Here is a 21,477-nt window from a genome sequence, read left to right on the forward strand (position 1 = left end):
TGGAAAACTCAGTTGTACAATTAGAGAAATACAACCCTACTATAAAAAAGCAAGAATTCCCCCCATTTCCCTTTCTTAACAGGGCAATGTTTCAGCATCCCTGTTCATCTCTAGGACACAGTGTGAAGATTAAGATGTGTGCAAGGCTGGCTGCAGTTTCAACCAAAATGAGCTGCCATGTAATGTTCACAGCATAAGAGTAGAATTAATTCAGTGTTGTAAAATATTACTATTTAATTATACAAATATGCTTGTTTCTTCTCAAGACCTATGAAAGCAACTGCTTCATTTCTGCTTAAAGAACTTCTCTCTGCACATACTTTTGAAGTATATTGATGTTGGCCAGTTATTTCTAGTTCCCAACTCTGTTTTCACTTCTTGATTTTAATGCAGCTGCCTATATCACATTCCAATACAGTCACTGATGTAATAGTATCCCAAAAGTACTGGATGCAAGAAGCCAATAATTATTATTGTGAATATAAAAATCTAAGTTTAAAACTTTTACATATTCATTATTGCACTGAAATGATGAATTTTACATAGAAATTGCTCAACTGAGGAAATTTGGAGAGCAGAAATATAAGTCTACTCCCAGCCAAAAATCTTTATTTTTATTTTGAATTTTATTTATTATGAAGGTTCTGAATACAGTGACACTTAAAATAACAGCAGATTGTTTAAAAATAAAATCTAAATGCTAGAAGCTCAGGAAATTTGCAGGTAAGTTTCCCTTATATTTCTCAAAAAGAACAGGAGTACTTGTGGCACCTTAGAGACTAACAAATTTAGTTGAGCATAAGCTTTCGTGGGCTACAGCCCACTTCATTGGATGCACAGAATGGAACATATAGTAAGGGGATATATATACAAATACAGAGAACATGAAAAGGTGGGAGTTGTCCTACCAACTCTAAAAGGCTAATTAATTAAGAGAAAAAACTTTTGTAGTGATAAGATAGCCCATTACAGACAGTTGCGGATACAGATTAACATGGCTGCTACTCTGAAACCTTATCTTTCTGTTCATCTTCCACAAAGAGGTTGAAGACTTCACCAAACATGTCTTATTCATATCATTCTATTGAACCCTGTACTAGGCTATTAAAGTTATAGTCAGGGAATCAAAGTAGTATGGGTCCCAGAGTGCAAGGGTCCGCTAACTAGGGATCCTAGGTTTCAAACTCAGAGATTGAGAGCTGAATGAAGGGGTGTTGAACAGTCACATTGAGTTTGGTGTGAACTCTGCATGAGCACCTGAAGAGAAGCTCTTGGGATATGGAAGTAGTTCCTTACCTGGAATCCCTACAAAAGGGAGTTGTCTACATGCAGTTTGTTCCTACTACTGTCCAAAGAAACAGGGCTTGTGTAAATTTTTTAAATAAATTAACAATGAAATTTCTGACTCCACATCACCAACTTCAGCTCCCAGGGGGAAACTGCCCTCTGAGAGCCTTGAATTTCACCTATGACTCAGCCAGGAGGCAACACCTCTTGTGGAAAGTGACATAGTGGATAGGACCATTGTTTTACATTTCACTGGACTCACAGGTGAAAGTGTCGCCAATTGAATCATTAGCATCACTTTCTGCAGCACTTCCGAGTTCCCTGAAAATCACTCCAAACATTAGTATGACCCGTCTATTTAATTTATGAGATCTGCATAAAGTAGACAGCTAAAGGCATGATAAAAGTTTTCAAGAGGACAAAAGTCAAGAACATTTATTATGACAGAAAAATTACTCAGCATAAACCACTGTGAAAACATAAACCTCATACAGCCAGAAATGAAAACAAAGATTTCAGATGAAACCGTATAGAAATAAGAACACATTATCACCCAATCATAGTTAATTTTCCCCTGCTAATTCATCCAAGAATATAACATCAAGACCTTTTCACAGCCTTACAAATGCAAGCAATACATGGAGAACATCAGCCGATCAAACATACTCTTCAGTGCCAAACAATCATTGCTCTAATAATGAAACTGAGTGAATGGTTGAGGCAGTAATCTGAACCAGCACTGTGATGGGATCTCAGAGGTACAACCTGGAATTGTGGGACCGCTGTGCCCCCTTAATTCTCCAGCCTGGACTGTCTCTCACAATGCTTTGCCAGTGACAAGCAGCAAACCCTTTCAGACACTTATCACTCAGTCACCAACATGTAGAGGGCACACCCAGCTACGTTGCATGAATGCTCTCCAAACCACTCATGAACTATATGCAGGGAAACACCAGCAAGTCTCCCAAGCCCCCATCCTTCCACCAAAAAATATACCGTCTAGCACTGCTCAAGACCTTCTCTTGAACACTGCAAACTTATTAATTAGTTTGCCACTTCATCAAAGGAAAGTGGACATGTACCAGCCTTTGTAACCTGAGCAGATTCCCCAAGAAAGGATAAACCATTAAAATAAGTTTATTAACTACAGAAGGGTTGATTTTAAGTGATTATAAATGGTAGGCATAAAGGTCAGAGATAGTAACCAAAGGAAATAAAAAGTAAGTACACAGTCTTAATCCTAAACCTTATTAGACTTAGCAGTGTTTGGATCAAGCAGTTTTTCTCACTGCACTGGATGTTGCAGGCAGGTTACAGTCCTTAATAAACAGGCTGACTTTCCTTCTCAGCCTGGGAACAATCTCCTCAACTCAAGTCTTTGTCTTCCCACTGTTCTTGTTGCCTTCAGCGTAGGTGAGGGAAAAGTAATCTCATGATGCCACTGTCCCTTTTTCTTTTATATTCTCAGTCCTGGAAAGTACTAGTCCAGACATGTTCTGTTGGCCTAGCTGAGTCACAGAGTTGAGCAAACCCCATTGTGTGTTGCTTGCGCAACTCTCCTACAAAATTATAAATCTCTTGTTTACAACTTCCCTGCTGATTAATGGTCATTTAACGCCCACCTGGGTGTGGGTTGTTGGGATGGTGCCAAATTGGTGTGGCCAGGCTGAATGAATGGTGAGAGCATAACTTGACATGACTTAAACATGGCTGAATGGCTGCAGAGGATCCTGGGAGCAGGTTCCCTTTAAGCAGAAGCAAATTTGGCAAAGACTGTGTGTACGATCGATGTTGAACCTATTCGTCAGCAAATATGGGCCCATGCAAAAGTAAATATCACATGTATAAAGTTCCAGCATGGAGCACAGGTGGACCTGGTTATAGTGACCTTACAGCAGGAATGTCACGCAGAGAGATAGAGTGAATGATGAGTGAGTAAACATGGGGTGATCTTCGTTCGGTACCACCACCACCCAGCCCCTTCTAAAATACTAATCAGGTAAAAATTAGTAACCATACGCCCACTGGACATGCTTTTAAGACGTGTCTGCTTTGGGGAAAAAGAGTATAAGAATCAAGCAAAGTAAATTACTATGGTTGGGATTCCTTAATAAACTCTTGAAGAAGCAACATTGCTAGACAGAATAGCTCTGTGGGCTCAAGTAGAATTGTGAACCAGAGGGCTCTCAAGGCAACGAGGGCCTTGCCTGGAGGGAATCCAAGACAGACCAGAGAGCTGAGAAGAACAGACCAGGAGAAAAGAAGCCATATATAAAATTGGTAACCACCTTCTCTGTTTGCCAAGAAGGAACTGCGTGAGGCTAGCCCAGGGCCTGTTTGTGTATGTTTGTGAAAGAGAGACTTGTTAAGAGGAATGTATAGCTCTTAATGTATAGCTCTTAATGTCTAACATAGGAGTTATGCGCTTAATATAACCCTTTACTGCTTGTGTAATTCCTTCTCAATATACTGCTGTGTATTGAAGATAATTACTGTGGACCTTTTTCACTAATACGCCAGTGAAGATCCATTTCAGGGGTAGTAGCGCCTCCTATTGTCAACATGGGTCATTCCCTTTGTTGTCACTGAAGAACTAGCAGTGGGCGACTCTCAAACTCACAGCATATTTCAATAACAACCACACAACAACATCTGATAACTTCATACGCACTAACGATATGCATATTTTGACAGAACAATTGGTTTCAGCAGATCATGACCTTTCATATGATATCTTACAAGGCATGCTTTGCATAAAATATCACAACCATATTTGAACAATGAATATAGGGGTTACAGAGTACTACTTTGAGGTATAGGGTGTCACAGCCTCATTATGCCTTATCTGAACTTTTGCAAGCTTGTGTTTGACAGAGATAGTATGGCAAAATGATTTAGTTGGTGTTGACACTGTAACACAAGTATCAAGGCACAAAAGAAGCTCTGTCGCATCTCAGGGGAGTGAAGGAGAGCATGGGCTAGGGGTCAAATTTACTGAAGTTTGAGGTTAGAACCTAAACTTAATCTAACTAACTAATAACCTTTAACAAGTCATTTTCTAGATCATTAGCCAGACAAATATATATCCAAGTCCCTTTTAGTGTTTAAGCACACAGGGTTTGGATAGGAGAGGAATGGTTGAAGTCTTCCAGAAGCTCCACATATAAGTCTTGAAGGATAAAACTAAGGGTAAATTATGTGAAAAATGGACTACCTGACAGTGGGTATGCCTCACCTTACTGATTTTAGAGGAACCTTGCGCTGTGCAAAACAAAAATTTAGCAACGTGCTCTTGGGATGAGTTAGATAATAGCACCACCAAAGTGTACTATGATGGAAAGAATTGTGTTTGTATTATTGGATTGGAAAAAATTGTGTGGTAGGAAAAATATACTCAAAGGCCACCTGTACAACAATGTATGTGCAATGTAACAATATTGCGAAGCCCCACCATGACTTATTATTTTCTGGTTCATGAAGATAGGGATGTTAACTAGTAGATGCCAATAATGCCCTGAGTTTTAATTTTTCTTTGGGGGTTAATTGGACCAGCCCTCCAATGGCTTGCAGGGAATAAGCAAATAAGTCAATGAACTGCAGCAACCTGGACAAAAGTACTAACACGAAGTCTAGCTATTTTGCACAAAGGAACTGAAATTCTAAAAGTATCCACACAAGCTCAACAAATGATGGTGCACCATATTTTTAGAGGCTGGTCCCCCTCATGGACATCAGTTTTAAATATTGTGATTCATCCCATAATAGTTTTCTTTGTACTAATTGGAATAATGTTTGTCATGTGTTTTATGTGCTGTTGGATTAAGAGAACGTACCTCAAATTAAAACCACAAGTCCAAATTGCTTCGTAATACATTGCCTTAAAGCAATTACACAAGATGTGACCCATTTAATATATTGATATTAAAGGGCCAAAGGGGGGACAATCTAGGCCAAAAGCCTAATGAGAAGAAATTGTCTCAAGTAAAATTGTACTCCATTTTGCTTATTTTGCCTTATACTCCATTTTGCTAGCTTTGAATTAGGAAGAAGAAATTGTTCTGAGTTTATTTTTTGCTGATTGTGTTAACATTTGTTCTTAGAAGGATAGACGTTTTATCATTGCAATTGCTTTATTTACTGTTTGGTGTGAGTGAAGAATGTATGGTAATTAACTGAGAAAGGACAACTGGGTTGGATGGTTAAGAAGGGAGTGGAGGAGCCAAGAGGCACCAACTTTATTATCAATCACAAGGATGGCAGATTGACAACCCTAAAGCAAAGGCATAGACCCCGAGGACGAGATAAGGAGTTGAGCCAAAAGGATGAGATAAGAAACAGCTGCAGATCCTCCCAGTAACAACTCAAAATAATGCTAATTAAGAGCAACCTTGAATACCTCATGATTGACAGCTCTGGTGTGACACAGCAAGGTCCATAGACTTATATGGGAACTTATCTCTATAAAGAAGGGTGTATTGCCATGGGACTTTGGATTCATTCTGCATCAACAATGGAGCTTTGAACAGAGGCCCAGCTCCCCTCCCTCATGTGCAGTTTCAGCTGGAACTGACAAAGCAATAGTAAGGACTGATAACTATAAAATCCACCTGCAGAACCTTTTGGGATGTGTGTGTAACTATAAAATCCATCTACAGAACCTTTTGGGGTGTGTGTGTGAGAGAGAGAGAGAGAGAGAATGGGAGCATATGCTGATTTTAATGCTTAAATTGTACTCTCAATAAATGCGGCGTATTGCCTTATCCTCTTTAGAAAGATTCTGTATGCTTCTTATAAGCATAACAAAACAGAGTCTGACGTGGTGCCCATTTGCACTACAAAAACAGGTGTCTACTACCAACATGGATATTACATGGCCTGGTTACAGCATAGTTAAGATATGTCAGGGGGATAGAGCCTAACTGTGCTGTACTGGGGTTCCCTGATTCAGTTGTTTTTGGTAGTATATACAGACCCATTAAGTGGCACTGTGGCAGGCTTCAGAAATAATACCTCAGTGATATGAATGGAGCCAGTTGATATTTCTCTAGTATTTTAGGATCACAGTGACTTTCACATTCAGAAGATCTTCACAGCCAAAAGGGCCTTGGCCCAGACCACAAAAGTATTTAAACTCCTAACTTTCATGGAAATTAATGGAAGTTAGGAGCCTAAATACTTTTGCAGCTCTGGGGCTTTATTTTTTAAAGGAGACTATACATTCTGCAGAAGCAAGTGAATAAGGCCAAACTTTCAAAGGAAAATGCCCTATTTGCTGTTAGGTTGCCAAACCAGGAGGGTTGGCTGGGAGTCTCCTGGAATCGGGATTGATCTCCAGGAGGCTACTGAAGCCAATCTGGGAGATTATAGGCTGCTAAAAGTCTGGTGGCACAGGGAGGCTAAGGCAGGCCCCCTACCTGCCCTGGCTCCACACTGCTCCGGGAAGCAGACAGTATGTGTGACAGCGGCTCCTAGGCTCGGGTGGCCAAGAGTCTTGTAGCAAAGCGGTGGGATCCCCCACAGCCCCGTGGAGGGATGAGCCCCCCCTAGCACCAATGTGGGCGGAGCCAGTGGGTCCTGCGCCCGCCCCCCAGAGGTCATGGGGCAGGACAGGAAGTAGAAAAGCCCCGCTGCAAAGTTCAGTTGAAAGCCAGCTGCCGGAGAGGCCAGATGCCTGTGGCCTCGCTCTGGGCTGGGGAACGCCCACAGGCTGCGGCCGACCCGAGGACTGGTCGGGCCAGCCGCGCCTACCCCTCGCCAGCTACCCTGAGGAGCAGCCGAGCCTACCCTTCGCTAGTTACCTGGAGGAACCGATAGTGCTGGAAACCGCCAAGGATGCCAGCCAAACCCAGGTACCTTATGAGGGGGAGTCCGGAAGTAGCCCGGGGGCAGCCGACCCTGGCCTGGCCGCAGCAGGGCCAGAACCAATGTCAGTGTGTTGCGGTCAGGATCCTCACTGACGCAGCAGCGAGTCTTCTGCCGCTGCTAGGGCCCCGGGCTGAGATGCAGTGGAGGGGGTGGGCCTGCATCCCCCCTGCAACGCCACTCACAGGTGGCAGTCTCCCCCTTGCACCAGACGCTCAGAACACTGAACTCCTGACTGTGCGTTTGCTGCCCCGCCCTGACCTAGGGCCAGGACTCATAGACTCATGGACTTTAAGGTCAGAAGGGACCATTATGATCATCTAGTCTGACCTCCTGCACAACGCAGGCCACAGAATCTCACCCACCCACTTCAATAACAAACCCCTAACCTATGTCTGAGTTACTGAAGTCCTCAAATTGTGGTTTAAAGACCTCAAGCTGCAGAGAATCCTCCAGCAAGTGACCCGTGCCCCATGCTGCAGAGGAAGGTGAAAAACCTCCAGGGCCTCTGCCAATCTGCCCTGGAGGAAAATTCCTTCCTGACCCCAAATATGGCGATCAGTGGCTCATTTGAACTATTGGCTCAGCCCCTGCCTAAGGGCCCAAGCTCCTGACTGTTTGTTTACTGGCCAGCCCTGACCCAGGGCTTGAGCCCAGAGCAAACTAGTGCAAGGCGGTGGGATACCCCACTGCCCCGCGGAGGGATGAGCCTCGGCCGAGCCCTTCTACAAGTCTCTACATGCTGCCCCCACTTTGCAGCTCCCATTAGCCAGGAACAGGGAACCTCGGCCAATGGGAGCTGTGGGGGCGGTGCCTGCAAGCAGAGGCAGTACGCAGAGCTGCCTGGCCACCCCTGAGCCTAGGAGCCGCTACCGGGCATGCCGCCGCTTCTGGGACCCATAAGTGCCACCTTTGTGGGTGCTCCAGCTCCGGAGCACCCATGGGGAAAAAATAGTGGATGCTCTGCACCCACCAGCAGCCAAGCTCCCCACCTCACCTCCCCTGCTTCTTCCCCCCTCCCCTGAGCGTGCTGCATCCCAGCACCTGCCACTGCCAAACAGCTATAGCAAGCTCTGGGAAGGAGGAGTGGGAACGTGGCACACTCAGGCGAGGGGGCAGGGCAGGGGAGGAGTCAGGGCGGAGAGGGGGCAGAGGGGGTCGAGTACCCACCAACGCCATTAGAAGTCGCCGCCTATGCCAGGAGCCACCTGAGATAAGCACTGCCTGGCCAGAGCCTGCACCCCAAACTCCCTCCCATACCCCAAACCCCACCCTGGACCCCTCCCACACCCCAAATCCTCCCAGAGCCAGCACCCCAAACCTCTGACCACACCCCACCCCCTTGCCCCAGACCCCTCCTGAACCAAAACTCTGTCCCAGAGCCAGGACCCCACATCCCAATCACCTGCCCCATCCCTGAGCCCCCTCCCGCACCCAAACTTGCTCCCAGAGCTCACACCCGACACCCACTCCCACACCTGGGCATCACGTAAACTACGGCTGGGGGAGGTTAGCCCTCAGCACTGCCCCTTCCACCCAAGGCCCCACCCCTTATGCGCACCCCAGAACCCAGAGTTCCCCTACTGCAGCTGCTGGCCCCCGCCCCAGGATGGCTAGTGCCCACAGCCCCCCAGCCCCAGAGTGCCAGGAGAGAGAGGGCACAGTCTCACTGCAGCCCTCCCACCCCTAGTCCCGGAAAGTGGGTGGCATGGCCCCAGCCCCTGGAGCCAAGAGGCACCGCCGAAGCAGGGCCCTGAGGGCGGAGTGTGGGCCAGTCTACGTCTGGCTGTTTGGGGAGACATAGCCTCCCCCAGCCTCCCCTACCTGCTCCCCCAGCCCAGTGAAAGTGAGTGAGGGAGGGGGGCTGGAGTGAGCAGGGGCCTGGTCTCTGGGAAGGGCGGGGCATGGGTTTTTGGGTTTGTGTGATTAGACAGTTGGCAACCCTATTTGTTGTGGATGAGCAAGTGTGTTTGTAAGGCTCTGCCTATTCCAAAATCTCTCTTCTCTGCCAGCACCAAATGACTTCAGATCAACAGCCTCAGCCCCCAGAGAAATAAGGTTGCAAAAACTCACTGCCTTATCTGGAATGAAAAACAGAATCCCTGAACCTGAGGGGGGAAAAATCAGCTAAAGATAACTCGCATTTAGAACCTAAGCATTCACATTCATTCTGTGTTGGCATAATTCATCCATCAGTGAGTTCAAAAGACCGGAGCGAGTTCCAAAAGTGACCAAATGCCAGAGAAGTGGTGGATTTATAGCAGAAAATATACATTGTATAGGGCCAGATGTTCAGTCCCATCAAGGCCTAGTCTACACTAGAAAGTGGTACTGGCAAAACTAGCCATTTTGCCATGGTTTATTTTGTCTCCTACTAACAAAATCCTTAACTTTTTCCAGCACAGTTATTCCGTTATCCCCTTTTGTAAATAAATGGTCTTCTCATGCCCTTAACAGATACCAGCTAATGACAAGCTAATGAAGAAATAATCCAATAAAAGTGTCAGGAGAGAAAGTCACTGATATTATCCAGACACCTCTTTGAAACATAAGTGACTATTCATCATGCAGAGGGGTCTCATCTTTCAATAGACTTTTTCCACTCATAGCAAGAGGTAGTCCTGAATGAGTGACCCTTGTAATGCAGGTATACTATATATTATTTGCTTGCTGGCAGACAAATTATGGCTTTTGTTTTGGTGGTTTCCATGCAAATAGGGACAAATTCTGTAAAGATCAAAGTAGGAGTATATTTCAGGTATATGTATCCTCTTCCTTATTTCCTTTACAATGACCTTGTAATCTTAGCAACTTGATTTTCACACAGCTAACATTTATTTCCACCTTGAGAATTTTTGTTGAACACCAGACTAGGAAACATTTGAGAGACATGTACCTTCTGTGCTTAGTGTTTTATAGCTCCCCTGGGGAGTCTAACAGTGATAATATAAAAAGAAACATAGCAGAAAAAAAACCCACTGGTAAAGAAATCTCAGAGAGACAGAGATGACCTCCCTACTTCACATCCTAATAGTTCCAAAAGAAAATATGAAAATTCTTTTCTTTCAGAGACATAGTACTGATGATGGAGAAGAGAAGCGTCTGAAATACTGATTGAAGATTCTTAACAAAAATTGTAAGTGGATTTTTCCCTCTATATATACATGAGAAAAACATCTTTATAGATAAAGCTTGTGTTTTTACCTTCCGTGACTTTTTTGTAACTATTTCAGAGCACTTTAAAATGATAATAAAACGTATCATACCTCATTAAATTATGCTTTAATCTTGTGTGTGTGTGTGTGTGTGTGTGTGTGTAACAATTTGCTCTCATTTATTGATTATTCACTGTTCCTGTTATAGGATCTTTCCACGTTATTAAGTTTGTGCAGCACTGTCATACTATTATAATTAAGATGATATCATCACTTCTGGTTAAGGCCCATCAATCCATTTTGAGTTTACACTGAAGGAAAAGAACATACGTGTTTAATTTGGAAAAGTAATTAAGGCCTGGTCTACTCTAGAAAGTTAGGTTAGTGTTAGTCGCCTTGCGTTGACCTATGTGTGCATGTGTCTACACTCACATTTTTCTCCAGATGACATAAGCCCTAGTGACACAATAAAATCCCCTCTCCAAATGGCGCAGAGCCATGGTCGACCTATTAAAATAGTTTAAAGACTGATCACCTGTGTTAACCCTTAGCCCTGGTCTACACTACGAGTTTAGGTCGAATTTAGCAGCGTTAGGTCGATTTAACCCTACACCCATCCACATGACCAAGCCTGTTTTGTCGACTTAAAAGGCTCTTAAAATCGATTTCTGCACTCCTCCCCAGTGAGGGGTTTAGTTTAAAATCGACCTTGCTGGGTTGAATTTCGGGTAGGATGGATGCAATTAGACGGTATTGGCCTCCGGGAGCTATCCCCGAGTGCTCCATTGTGACCGCTCTGGACAGCACTCTCAACTCAGAGGCAGTGGCCAGGTAGACAGGAAAAGCCCCGGAAACTTTTGAATTTCATTTCCTGTTTGGCCAGCGTGGCGCGCTGATCAGCACAGATGACCATGCAGAGCTCATCAGCACAGGTGACCATGGAGTCCCAGAATTGCAAAAGAGCTCCAGCATGGTCTGAATGGGAGGTACTAGATCTGATCACTGTATGGGGAGAAGAATCCATTCAGGCAGAATTCCATTCCAAAAGATGAAATGCCAATATATTTGCCAAAATCTCCAAGGGCTTGATGGACAGAGGCTACAACAGGGTCACACAGCAGTGCCGCGTGAAAGTTAAGGAGCTGAGGCAAGCCTACCAAAAAACAAAGGATGCAAACGGTAGCTCCGGGTCAGATCCCCATACATGCCGGTTCTATGATGAGCTGCATGCAATTCTAGAGGTGGCCCCTACCACTAGCCCACCACTGTCCGTGAACACCTGCAAGGGGGGAGTCTCATGCAACAGGGATGAGGAGTTTGAAGATGAGGAGAAGGAGGTTGAGGATAGTGCACAGGAGGCAAGCGGAGAATCCCTTCTCAGCAGCCAGGAAGTACTGTTCATCATCATCATCCTGGAGCCAATACCCTCCAAACCCTCCCAAGGTGGGCTCCTGGACCATGAAGCTGGAGAAGGAACCTCTGGTGAGTGTACCTTTGTAAATATAATACAGGATTTAAAAGCAAGCGTGTTTAATGATTGATTTACCATGCCAAGCCAGTAGCAAGTAGTCTTGAATCATTGCAGAACAAAACCTTGCAGCGAATGAGCCTGGGATTTGGCTGTTTGCCTTTGTCTAAAAATAAATCATCCCCTCTGTTAGCCACGTGGTTGGGGGAGGCCCTTTCATGCTGAGCTGTTCGCGTTTGGCTGACAGGGATCTTCCCTGATACTGGCCATGTGGTTGAAGGGCAGGAGGTGAAGGAATCATTGCAGAGAATTGGGGGGTGGGGTTGAATTGTGCTGCACATTCACCCTAAAACTGCAGCTCCTCCTTTTAAATGGCCAACCCAACGGGCTTTGCTTGGTATGGGAAAGGAGGGTGCTGCTGTTTGAAACTGTTCCCACATGTTATGAAGGTTGAAGAAGCCAAAACCCTTTGCCTTACCATGGCTGCCTGCAAGCCGAATTCTGTTGCCAGCTGAGCGTGTGGTATGTCTCACACCAAACCGGAAGGCACGCAGTATAAGAGGCAAAATGCAACCTTGTAGCAAAAGCACATGTGCTATGTAATGTGAATCACTTGCTTCAGTGTGAAATAGTCTTCCCTTTGTTCTCTAAAACTTAGCTTTTTAAAATACTACTCTCCCTTTTTTACCTCCCGCAGCTGCAAATGTTTCTACACTCCCCCTATCATCTCCGTCCTAGAGGCTAGCGCAGATTATAAGGTGAAAAAAATGCACTCGTTCTCAGAGCTCATGCAGTCCTCCCACACTGAAAGATCTCAGCAGACTGCATGGAGGCAAACAATGGCAGAGTCCAGGAAAGCATTAAATGAACACAATGAGAGCTGGGAGGAGCATGCTGAGAGGAGGCAGGATGCAATGCTGAGGCTAATGGGGGAGCAAACTGACATGCTCAGGCGTCTTGTGGAGCTGCAGGAAAGGCAGCAGGAGCACAGACCGTCGCTGTAGCCCCTGTATAACTGCCTGCCCTCCGCCCCAAGTTCCATATCCTCCTCACCCAGATGCCCAAGAATGCGAGGGAGGGCAGGCTACGGGCACCCAGCCACTCCACCCCAAAAGATTACCCAAGCAACAGAAGGCTGGTATTCAATAAGTTTTGAACTGTAGTGTGGCCTTGTCCTTCCCTCCTCCTCCCCCTCATCCACCACCCCACCCAGTGCTTCCCTCCTTATCCACCCCTCCTGTGCTACCATGCAAGTTTTCCCCCTATTTGTGTGATGAATTAATAAAGAATGCATGATTTTGAAACAATAATGCGAAGGAAGCAGGTGCCTGGGGCAGCCAATAGAAAGGGGCGGCAGTCCATCCATTGTTGGGGCAGCACTTCTGGGTCAGGGGTGGCGGCACTTCAGTGGCAGCTCAATGGGGTTTTTCTTCTTTTTTTTTCCCCCCACCACTTGGGGCAGCAAAAAAGCTGGAGCCGGCCCTGCTTACAGGGAAGTAGAGTCAACCAAGGGGGTGGGTATTCATCAAGGAAAAACAAAGAGAACTGTCACACGGTAGCCTGGCCAGTCATTAAATTGTTTTTCAAAGCTTGTCTGAAGCACAGGGTGCCCAGCTGTGCTCTTCTAATTGCCCTGGTGTCTGGCTGCGTGTAATAGGCCACCAGGTGATTTGCTTCAACCTCTCCTCCTTACTCTCACAGATATTGTGGAGCACACAGCAAGCAGCAATAACAATGGGAATATTGGTTTCACTGAGGTCTAACCTAGTCAGTAAACTGCACCAGCGTGCTTTTAAAAGTCCAAATGCACATTCTACCACCATTCTGCACTTGCTTAGCCTATAGTTGAACAGTTCCTTACTACTGTTCAGGGTGCCTGTGTATGGCTTCATGAGCCATGGCATTAAAGGGTAGGCTGGATCCCCAAGGATAACTACAGGCATTTCAACATTCCCAGTGGTAATTTTCTGGTCTGGGAAGTAAGTTCCTTCCTGCAGCCGTTCAAACAGACCAGAGTTCCTGAAGATGCAAGCGTCATGCACCTTTCCCAGTCATCCCACATTGATGTCGGTGAAATGTCCCTTGTGATCCACCAGTGCTTGCAGCACGATTGAAAAGTACCCCTTGCAGCTTACGTATTGGCTGCCAATGTGGTCTGGTCTCAAGATAGGGATATGCATTCTGTCTATTGCCCCACCACAGTTAGGGAACCCCATTGCAGCAAAGCCATCCACTATGACCTGCACATTTCCCAGAGTCTATCCTTGATAGCAGCAGCTCAGTGATTGCATTGGCAACTTGGATCACAGCAGTCCCCACAGTAGATTTCCCCACTCCAAATTGATTCACGACTGACTAGTAGCTGTCTGGCATTGCAAGCTTCCATAGGGATATCACCATTCGCTTCTCAACTGTGAGGGCTGCTCTCATCTTGGTATTCTTGTGCTTCAGAGCAGGGCAAAGCAAGCCACAAAGTTCCATGAAAGTGCCCTTATGCATGTGAAAGTTTCACAGGTACTGGGAATCGTCCCAGACCTGCAACACTATGCGGTCCCACCAGTTTGTCCCTTAGGAAAGAGCGTCTGTAAATTATAATCTTCTACAAACATATCTCTACACCTATTGCCAATGGTAATCTGCTGATTGGGAAAGAATGTCCCTGCTTGCAGTTTTCTGAACAGTCCTGCATTCCCAAAGATGTGTCATACACCTTTCCTGAGCAACCCACATTGATCCACCAGTGCTTGCATAACCATAGAAAAGTAGCCCTTTCTGTTCATATATTCTATGGCAAGGTGGGCTGGTACCAAAATAGGGATGTGTGTACCGTCTATCATCCCAGCACAGTTCGGACACTCCATTGCTGAAAATCCATTCACTATTTCCTGCACACTGTCAAGAGTCACAATCCTGCATAGCAGGAGATGATTAATGGCCATGCACACTTCCATGACAATGGGCCCCACTATGGATTTTCCAACTCCAAAATGATTTCCCATTGACCTGTAGCAATCCAGCGTTCCAAGGTGTGATTGCCACTGTCAATGCAGCTTTCATTTTCATGTCCATGTGCTAAAGGGCTGGGGTGAGCTTGGCCCACAGATCCAAGAAAGTGGCCTTTTGCACCCGAAGGTTCTTTACTGACTGCTTGTCATCCCAAACCTGCATTACGATTTGATCACCAGTCAGTGCTCATTTCTCAGGCCCAGAAACAGAGCTGTACCATCAGCTGCTTCTCCATGAACATCACCAAGAATCTTGATTTTTTTTTTTTGGCTAGGTCCTTCAGAAACGGTCCTCCCAAAGAAATCCTCCTGTCGCCCCTGTGGGTTGCAAATACAGGAGAGTCATGTACCCTGTATTTGCAACATTCATGAGAATAATGCAGAGCTCTGCTGTCTCTGTACTTCTGTCAGAGATGGCAGACACTGAAAAGTGCCTCGGGGCTTTGTAGGATTTTTTAAAGAAGTGCAAAAATTATGGGGATATGGATGGCATTATGGGACAGAGAAAGTTGTGTGCTGAGAATTTTATCCCTCGCTCCCAGACATCCCTGAGCAGGTCATTACTATCTCACAAAGTATTACAAAAAGTATTTCAAAAGGCATTGTGCTAGATAGCAGCTCATGGCACACTGGAATACCTACCCATGATGCACTGCATTTTACATAGACACAAGAGCCCCTGGTGAATATGTGCAGCGCTGACACAAGCAACCAAGTATGCACACACCTGAATAGTATACAGACTTCGATGGCTGTACACCAACACAACTTGCATTGACCAAAGTTTGTAGTGTAGACATGGCCTTACTGCAGCTGAGGCTCCTTGGAAGCATGAATGCTTATCTGATACTTTTAAAGGTTCTTTCATACTTCCAAACATGCTTAACTTTAGATGTGTCTCTCTTTTTTCACGTGGTAGAGATGTATTTTCAGACTAAAGATTGTACATCTCTGGATTTTGTTTCATTTTAATAGCACAAGTTATTTCATAGCTTGGATGGAATAATTAACTCTTAACTATCTTCTCTAAGGTGGAACCAATATGTTGGTATTGTAAAAAAAAAGTTCATAATGCAAATTTCAGTGCAAGGTGAGGGGCTCATCACTTTATAGAAGGTCCTCAGAACCATAGGCTAAATCTTTCTATTGACTTGTATCAGACCCTTAGGTTCCAGTTCAGGAAAACATCCCTACTCAGGACAGTACTTAAGTGCATGCTACAGATTGCTTACATGTACCAAAAAACTAAATTACCTTAGCAGCCATTTATGGTATATCAAATAACTCTTTCATATTTAACTAAGTAAATACTGCAGTAATAGGATTAAACAAAATACTGGGGTCACATGAGGCACTTGTTCCAGTAGTTGTGGTCAAAAAAGAGCAAGATCGCCTTTTTCTCCCCAGGGAGGTTGATCTAAGTGTGGGGAGAAGATGCTGTTATGGGGATGTTCTATAGGAAATTAGGCAACCAAGGCAGAAGCATTCTGCATGGGAAAACAAACAAACAAACAAACGCAATTAGAACACACCAAAGGATTTCTAACCAGGGCTCATTTGAATGCAGAATCATAGCAGAGTGGATGCTCCATGAGGGAATCTGCTGTAGCACTGTCTACCTTAGTAGGTTTCAGAGTAGCAGCCATGTTAGTCTGTATCCGCAAAAAGAACAGGAGTACTTGTGGCACGTTAGAGACTAACAAATGTATTTGAAGCATAAGCTTTCCTAGCTACAGCCCACTTCAATAGATGCATGAATATGTGAATAACGTAGCTGGAGTCAACATACCTTAGGTTGACTTATTGTGGTGTCTACACCGCACTGGGTTGACGGGAGAAACTCTCCCCTCGACTTACCTTATGCTTCTCATTCTGGTGAAGTACCAGAGTCAATGAGAGAGCGATCGATCCCTGGTGGATCAATCGCCACGCGTCGATCCCCCTGTGGACACAACCCGTTAGGATGGCTTGGAAGAGGCACTAACAGAAAACAGTCCCTGCTCTCAAGAAAGCATGGCTGTAATTATGATCAGTGTTGCATCCGACGAAGTAGGTATTCACCCACGAAAGCTCATGCTCCAAAACTTCTGTTAGTCTATAAGGTGCCACAGGACTCTTTGCTGCTTTTGCAAGATGTAGAGAGAAACTCCTTGTATACTTCCATGACCTGTTGTTTGCATCCCAGCATAAGGGCCAGCCACAATTTTATGAAGGTGAGCACATAGCTGGGTTGATAAAAAATCTTTAGGAAATACACTAATATAATGGAAAGTGAGAACTAGACAAGTGAATTGTACAGAAAGTCAAAGAACAGTAGTGCTAATACATTTCATTCACAGATGTTAAAATAACTACTGTTATTTCACTACTGGCAGCCTGTCACATCCAAATCACTAGAGAAGTTTGTTGAAGAAGCTACATCTAAGCAAATAAGAGAATAAGTTTGGTGACTATAAAATTCAGCCATATCCTTATTAATATTTGTATATTATTATTCAGCCTACCTCCATGACCAGGAATCAGAATAACACTGTGATCAACAGGGCTTAGTAAGTACCACAGAGTCATAGGACTCATGCAAGCCTGCCCGAATATCACAGCACATATGCCTTAGCAGTACAGGGCAGACTACTGTGCTGTGCTTTAGAAAGGTAAGCATTCTGTTACTACATTGTTTAAGAACCAAGTAAAAGAGGTTTTAAGTGGTTATGCATTCTTAAAGAACAACTTGAATTTGTTTTTGAAACTGATATATATCTAATTGGATTTAGCCCTGACCATGGTTTGTTTTAACTGATCTTGAAAATAGAGACAGCCTATGCTAGTCACAGAGGCATACCAGAGAGAGCAAACTTTAAAAAGGATTTCTTACTTTATTATTTTCAGTAACTCACCAAAATTTTTCCCTTCTTCTCGAGGAAGATCTTCAGAACCTTTTAAAGATAAAAGTGACACTAAGAACAACAGAGAACAGCAGTCAGCTCATACAGTGTTACAGATTACTTTGTTGAAATCCCAGAAGACCTTGAAGCAATAGATTGCTGAGCAGAGAGTAAGAAAACAGACTCATAATGAATATGCAGAAGACAAACATATTTAGTGTAAATGTTGTGAAAGAAAAGATCACACCTGATGAGAAAGAATTAGAAGCTATTAAGACAGATGTCTACTTGGAGAAAATTACATGCTTTCTCCTAATCTGTAAGAGGAGGTAAAGAGAACACACAATGGAGAGTCTTTCAGAAAGATGACTATTACTATGAAGTGTAAGATCCCTAACTGTGGATCAAATGGGTTGTCATAACAATGTGGTTTCTTGACACATAGTGCAGAAACAAGGGCACTTGGGAAGAAAGTGATTCAGAAAAGCTGAACTATGAAGTAAAAAGAGGCATTATAGAGAGAGCAAGATCAAAACAAAAGAACAAATACATGAGCAAGTGAGCCTGCCAATGTAAAAGACATCTTTACAAATCTGAACGTTCTGAAGTGGCAATGGACTGGTCATGTCACAAAAAGAAGAAATAAAAGCTGGGTCTCACTACTTTCCAATACACCCACCACCAAAAATTAAGATTATGTAAATCAGACAGTCAGTCTGAAAGATTATATTCTCCACTCTTTCTTTATATTATGTCAGGAAAGTGCACCTGGATTTAAAAAAATATTTAATATATTAGTTATATTCAGGAAAGTGATGCACACATTCTTTAGGGCAATTATTGTGTAGAATCTATTGTGAGGAGATGCCAATGAATAATGGTTAGTTAGTGATGGTTACCAGTAGTGAAAATGGAGGGTTTGAGATACCACAAGAAATTTTTTTGATGAAATAATTGTGAAATAGCATTGAAATTTCTTTTTCTAGCTTAGTTTTGTGGAGGGAACTGTAGGGGAAGGCTTGTGTAGCTGGGCAAGGGGAAAGAAATTGAACAAGAGAACAAAGGGATAAGATTTTCAGAAGCAGTCAGCATTGTCCTGATTGCTTCCATGGAAGTCAATTCCTATTGAGCTGGAATTGCACCTATGCAATTTAAATCCATTTCCATTGACATTAGTGGGAGCAGAGTTAGGAACAACACTGAATACTTTTGGAAAATCCCATCCAAAAGCTATTACTACTGCAGGGATAAACAGACAGAGAAAGACAAATGAGACTTTTGAGAATATAAAGAGAGACTGTCTTGGAAGTGAACAAGAGGTATTGGGCCAACTTATGCTTTTATTCACATGGGTGCGATTCCAACTAAATCAAGAGGGACAAGTTGAACATGTGGGACCGAACAGAATTTTGCTCATTTTTTCTTTTTTCAGATATGAACATGGAACCAAAACTATAAAAATAAATACCAACATATAAGGTTGCACTAGATTAATATCAGAACTACAATTGCTGGAATTTGGGGATAGTTGTACTATATATTTTTTAAAATATATATATTTTATATTTAAAATGGGGATATATTAATTTTATCCCAAAAAGGGAAATAAAAAGCTTAAAAACAGATAGACAAGAAATAGAGTTATGTGCATTGCTTTTCAAGAATACTTTTATACAAGTATTCTGCCTGCCTTTTATTAGTCACAAGTCAGTTTCATAGAGTAATCATAATTCATTGACCCATATGGCTGAGAAATACCTTTGACAGACACCACAATTTAAAAATGGCAATAGGAAAGAAAGGCATTCTATACTTGAAAGGGAAGACACATTTTGATTTGGTTCTTACATGGGGCAATTAGGACACAGTTCACAGACCACAAGAACAAGTAGTGGAAGCCAAAGGAAAAATAACATTGTCTAGGATGGAGGAGTACACTTTGTGCTTTTCAGCTGTCCTTGATTTACAAGGATAGCTACTATTTTATCTGAAATTCTCTTTTGCTCCAGTTTAAGCTGACTGAAGTGATTATCTGTGTTTCTTCAATCAATTTCAGTTTTGTAGAATTGCACAGAGAACAACAGGATGAAACATTCATGTCTTACAAAGCTACCAAGTCCTCATAAGATAAGAGAGGATGTGCAATAATAAGAGGCATAAAAATGCAAAGACTGGGTTAAGTATCCTGCTACTGAAGTCTGTTTTACAAGCCATTTCAACCACTTCTTCTCTAGTCCTAGGCCTTGGCTACACTGGCGCTTTACAGCGCTGCAAGTTTCTCGCTCGGGGTGTGAAAAAAACACCCCCCTGAGCGCTGCAAGATACAGCGCTGTAAAGCGCCAGTATAAACAGTGCCGCAGCGCTGGGAGCGCGGCTCCCAGCGCTGCAAGCTAATCCCCACGGGGAGGTGGAGTACGTGCAGCGCTGGGAGAGCTCTCTCCCAGCGCTGGCGCTGCGACCACACTCACACTTCAAAGTGCGGCAGCACTCCCACAGCAGCGCTTTGAAGTTTCGAGTGTAGCCAAGCCCCTAGAAGAGATTCAGCATATGGTCCCAAATCTGCAAACACATTCATGAATAGCTTAACACATGTGAATAGTTCCTCTGTCAGTGGACTACTTACATGTTTAAATACTTGTATGATCAGGGCCTATAATTCTATATTTAATCATTTGAACCAATCCTACTCTTCTTATCTGGGCAAAGCTCTTATTGAAATCAGACATTTTTCCTGAGTGATAAGTGGAAGATCATGCCCTATTACTTTTAAAAAGAACTTGTGCCTCTTACTGCAAAAACAACTTGGTCTGAATCAGGGAATGGGGGGAGAATCACTATGTAGAATCAACGGAGCTGTCCACCATGGGAACCGAGACAAGCGTTGCAGGAAGTATGGCTACTCCAACGAGACCCTGCCCCACGTCCTGTGCAGCTGCAAACCCCACTCCAGAGCCTGGCAGCTGCACCACAACGCCATCCAGAACCACCTGGTGAAAGCCATCGCACCACGCCTGGGGGAGATCCCCGTGAACTGCACCATCCAAGGTACCGACAGCCAACTACAACCTGACATCGTCGTCACCGAAGAGGCCCAGAAAAAGATCATCCTTGTCGATGTCATGGTCTTCTTTGAGAACAGGACCCCAGCATTTTGCGAAGCCTGAGCTCGTAAGCTGGAAATGTATGCCCCCTGGACGACACCCTGAGAGCAAAGGGCTACGAGGTGCAGATGGACGCCCTGATCATTGGAGCCCTGGGTGCCTGAGACCCCTGCAATGAGCGAGTGCTGCGGACCTGCGGGATCAGTTGCTGCTACGCACGGCTCGTGCGGCGCCTCATGGTCTCAGACACCATCCGATGGTCCAGGGACATCTACATCGAGCACATCACTGGCCACTGACAGTACCAGGAGGCGTGAGCCAGAGTGACATCGTTCTTCGACTATGAGAAAGGGACCAAGACACTTTCTCTATTGGAGCATATTAACTGGAACCATAAACTCCCTGAACATTAAGACTCACCAAATGAGGGTCAATCCATCCTCATCATCATATCCACTCATTATACTCCACACCCGAACATAGCCACTTTATGAACTTCATACCCTCATATCTCAATGTCTGTACTTTGACGCATCAACCTTTTACCCCCAATTGGGGATATTACAGATTATGTATTCCTTATGCCACCTGATCTTAAACCAAACTTTGCACCCTCGATAATCTATATGTTATTCCCAATAACCAGAAACGTCTATGCTTAAACTCTGTACCGTTCACTTTTTGTTTAACATCATCTCAATAAAATTCTTAAATCTG

Source organism: Mauremys mutica, chromosome 6 (genome assembly GCF_020497125.1).
Source record: "Mauremys mutica isolate MM-2020 ecotype Southern chromosome 6, ASM2049712v1, whole genome shotgun sequence".
Classification (NCBI taxonomy): Eukaryota; Metazoa; Chordata; order Testudines; family Geoemydidae; genus Mauremys; species Mauremys mutica.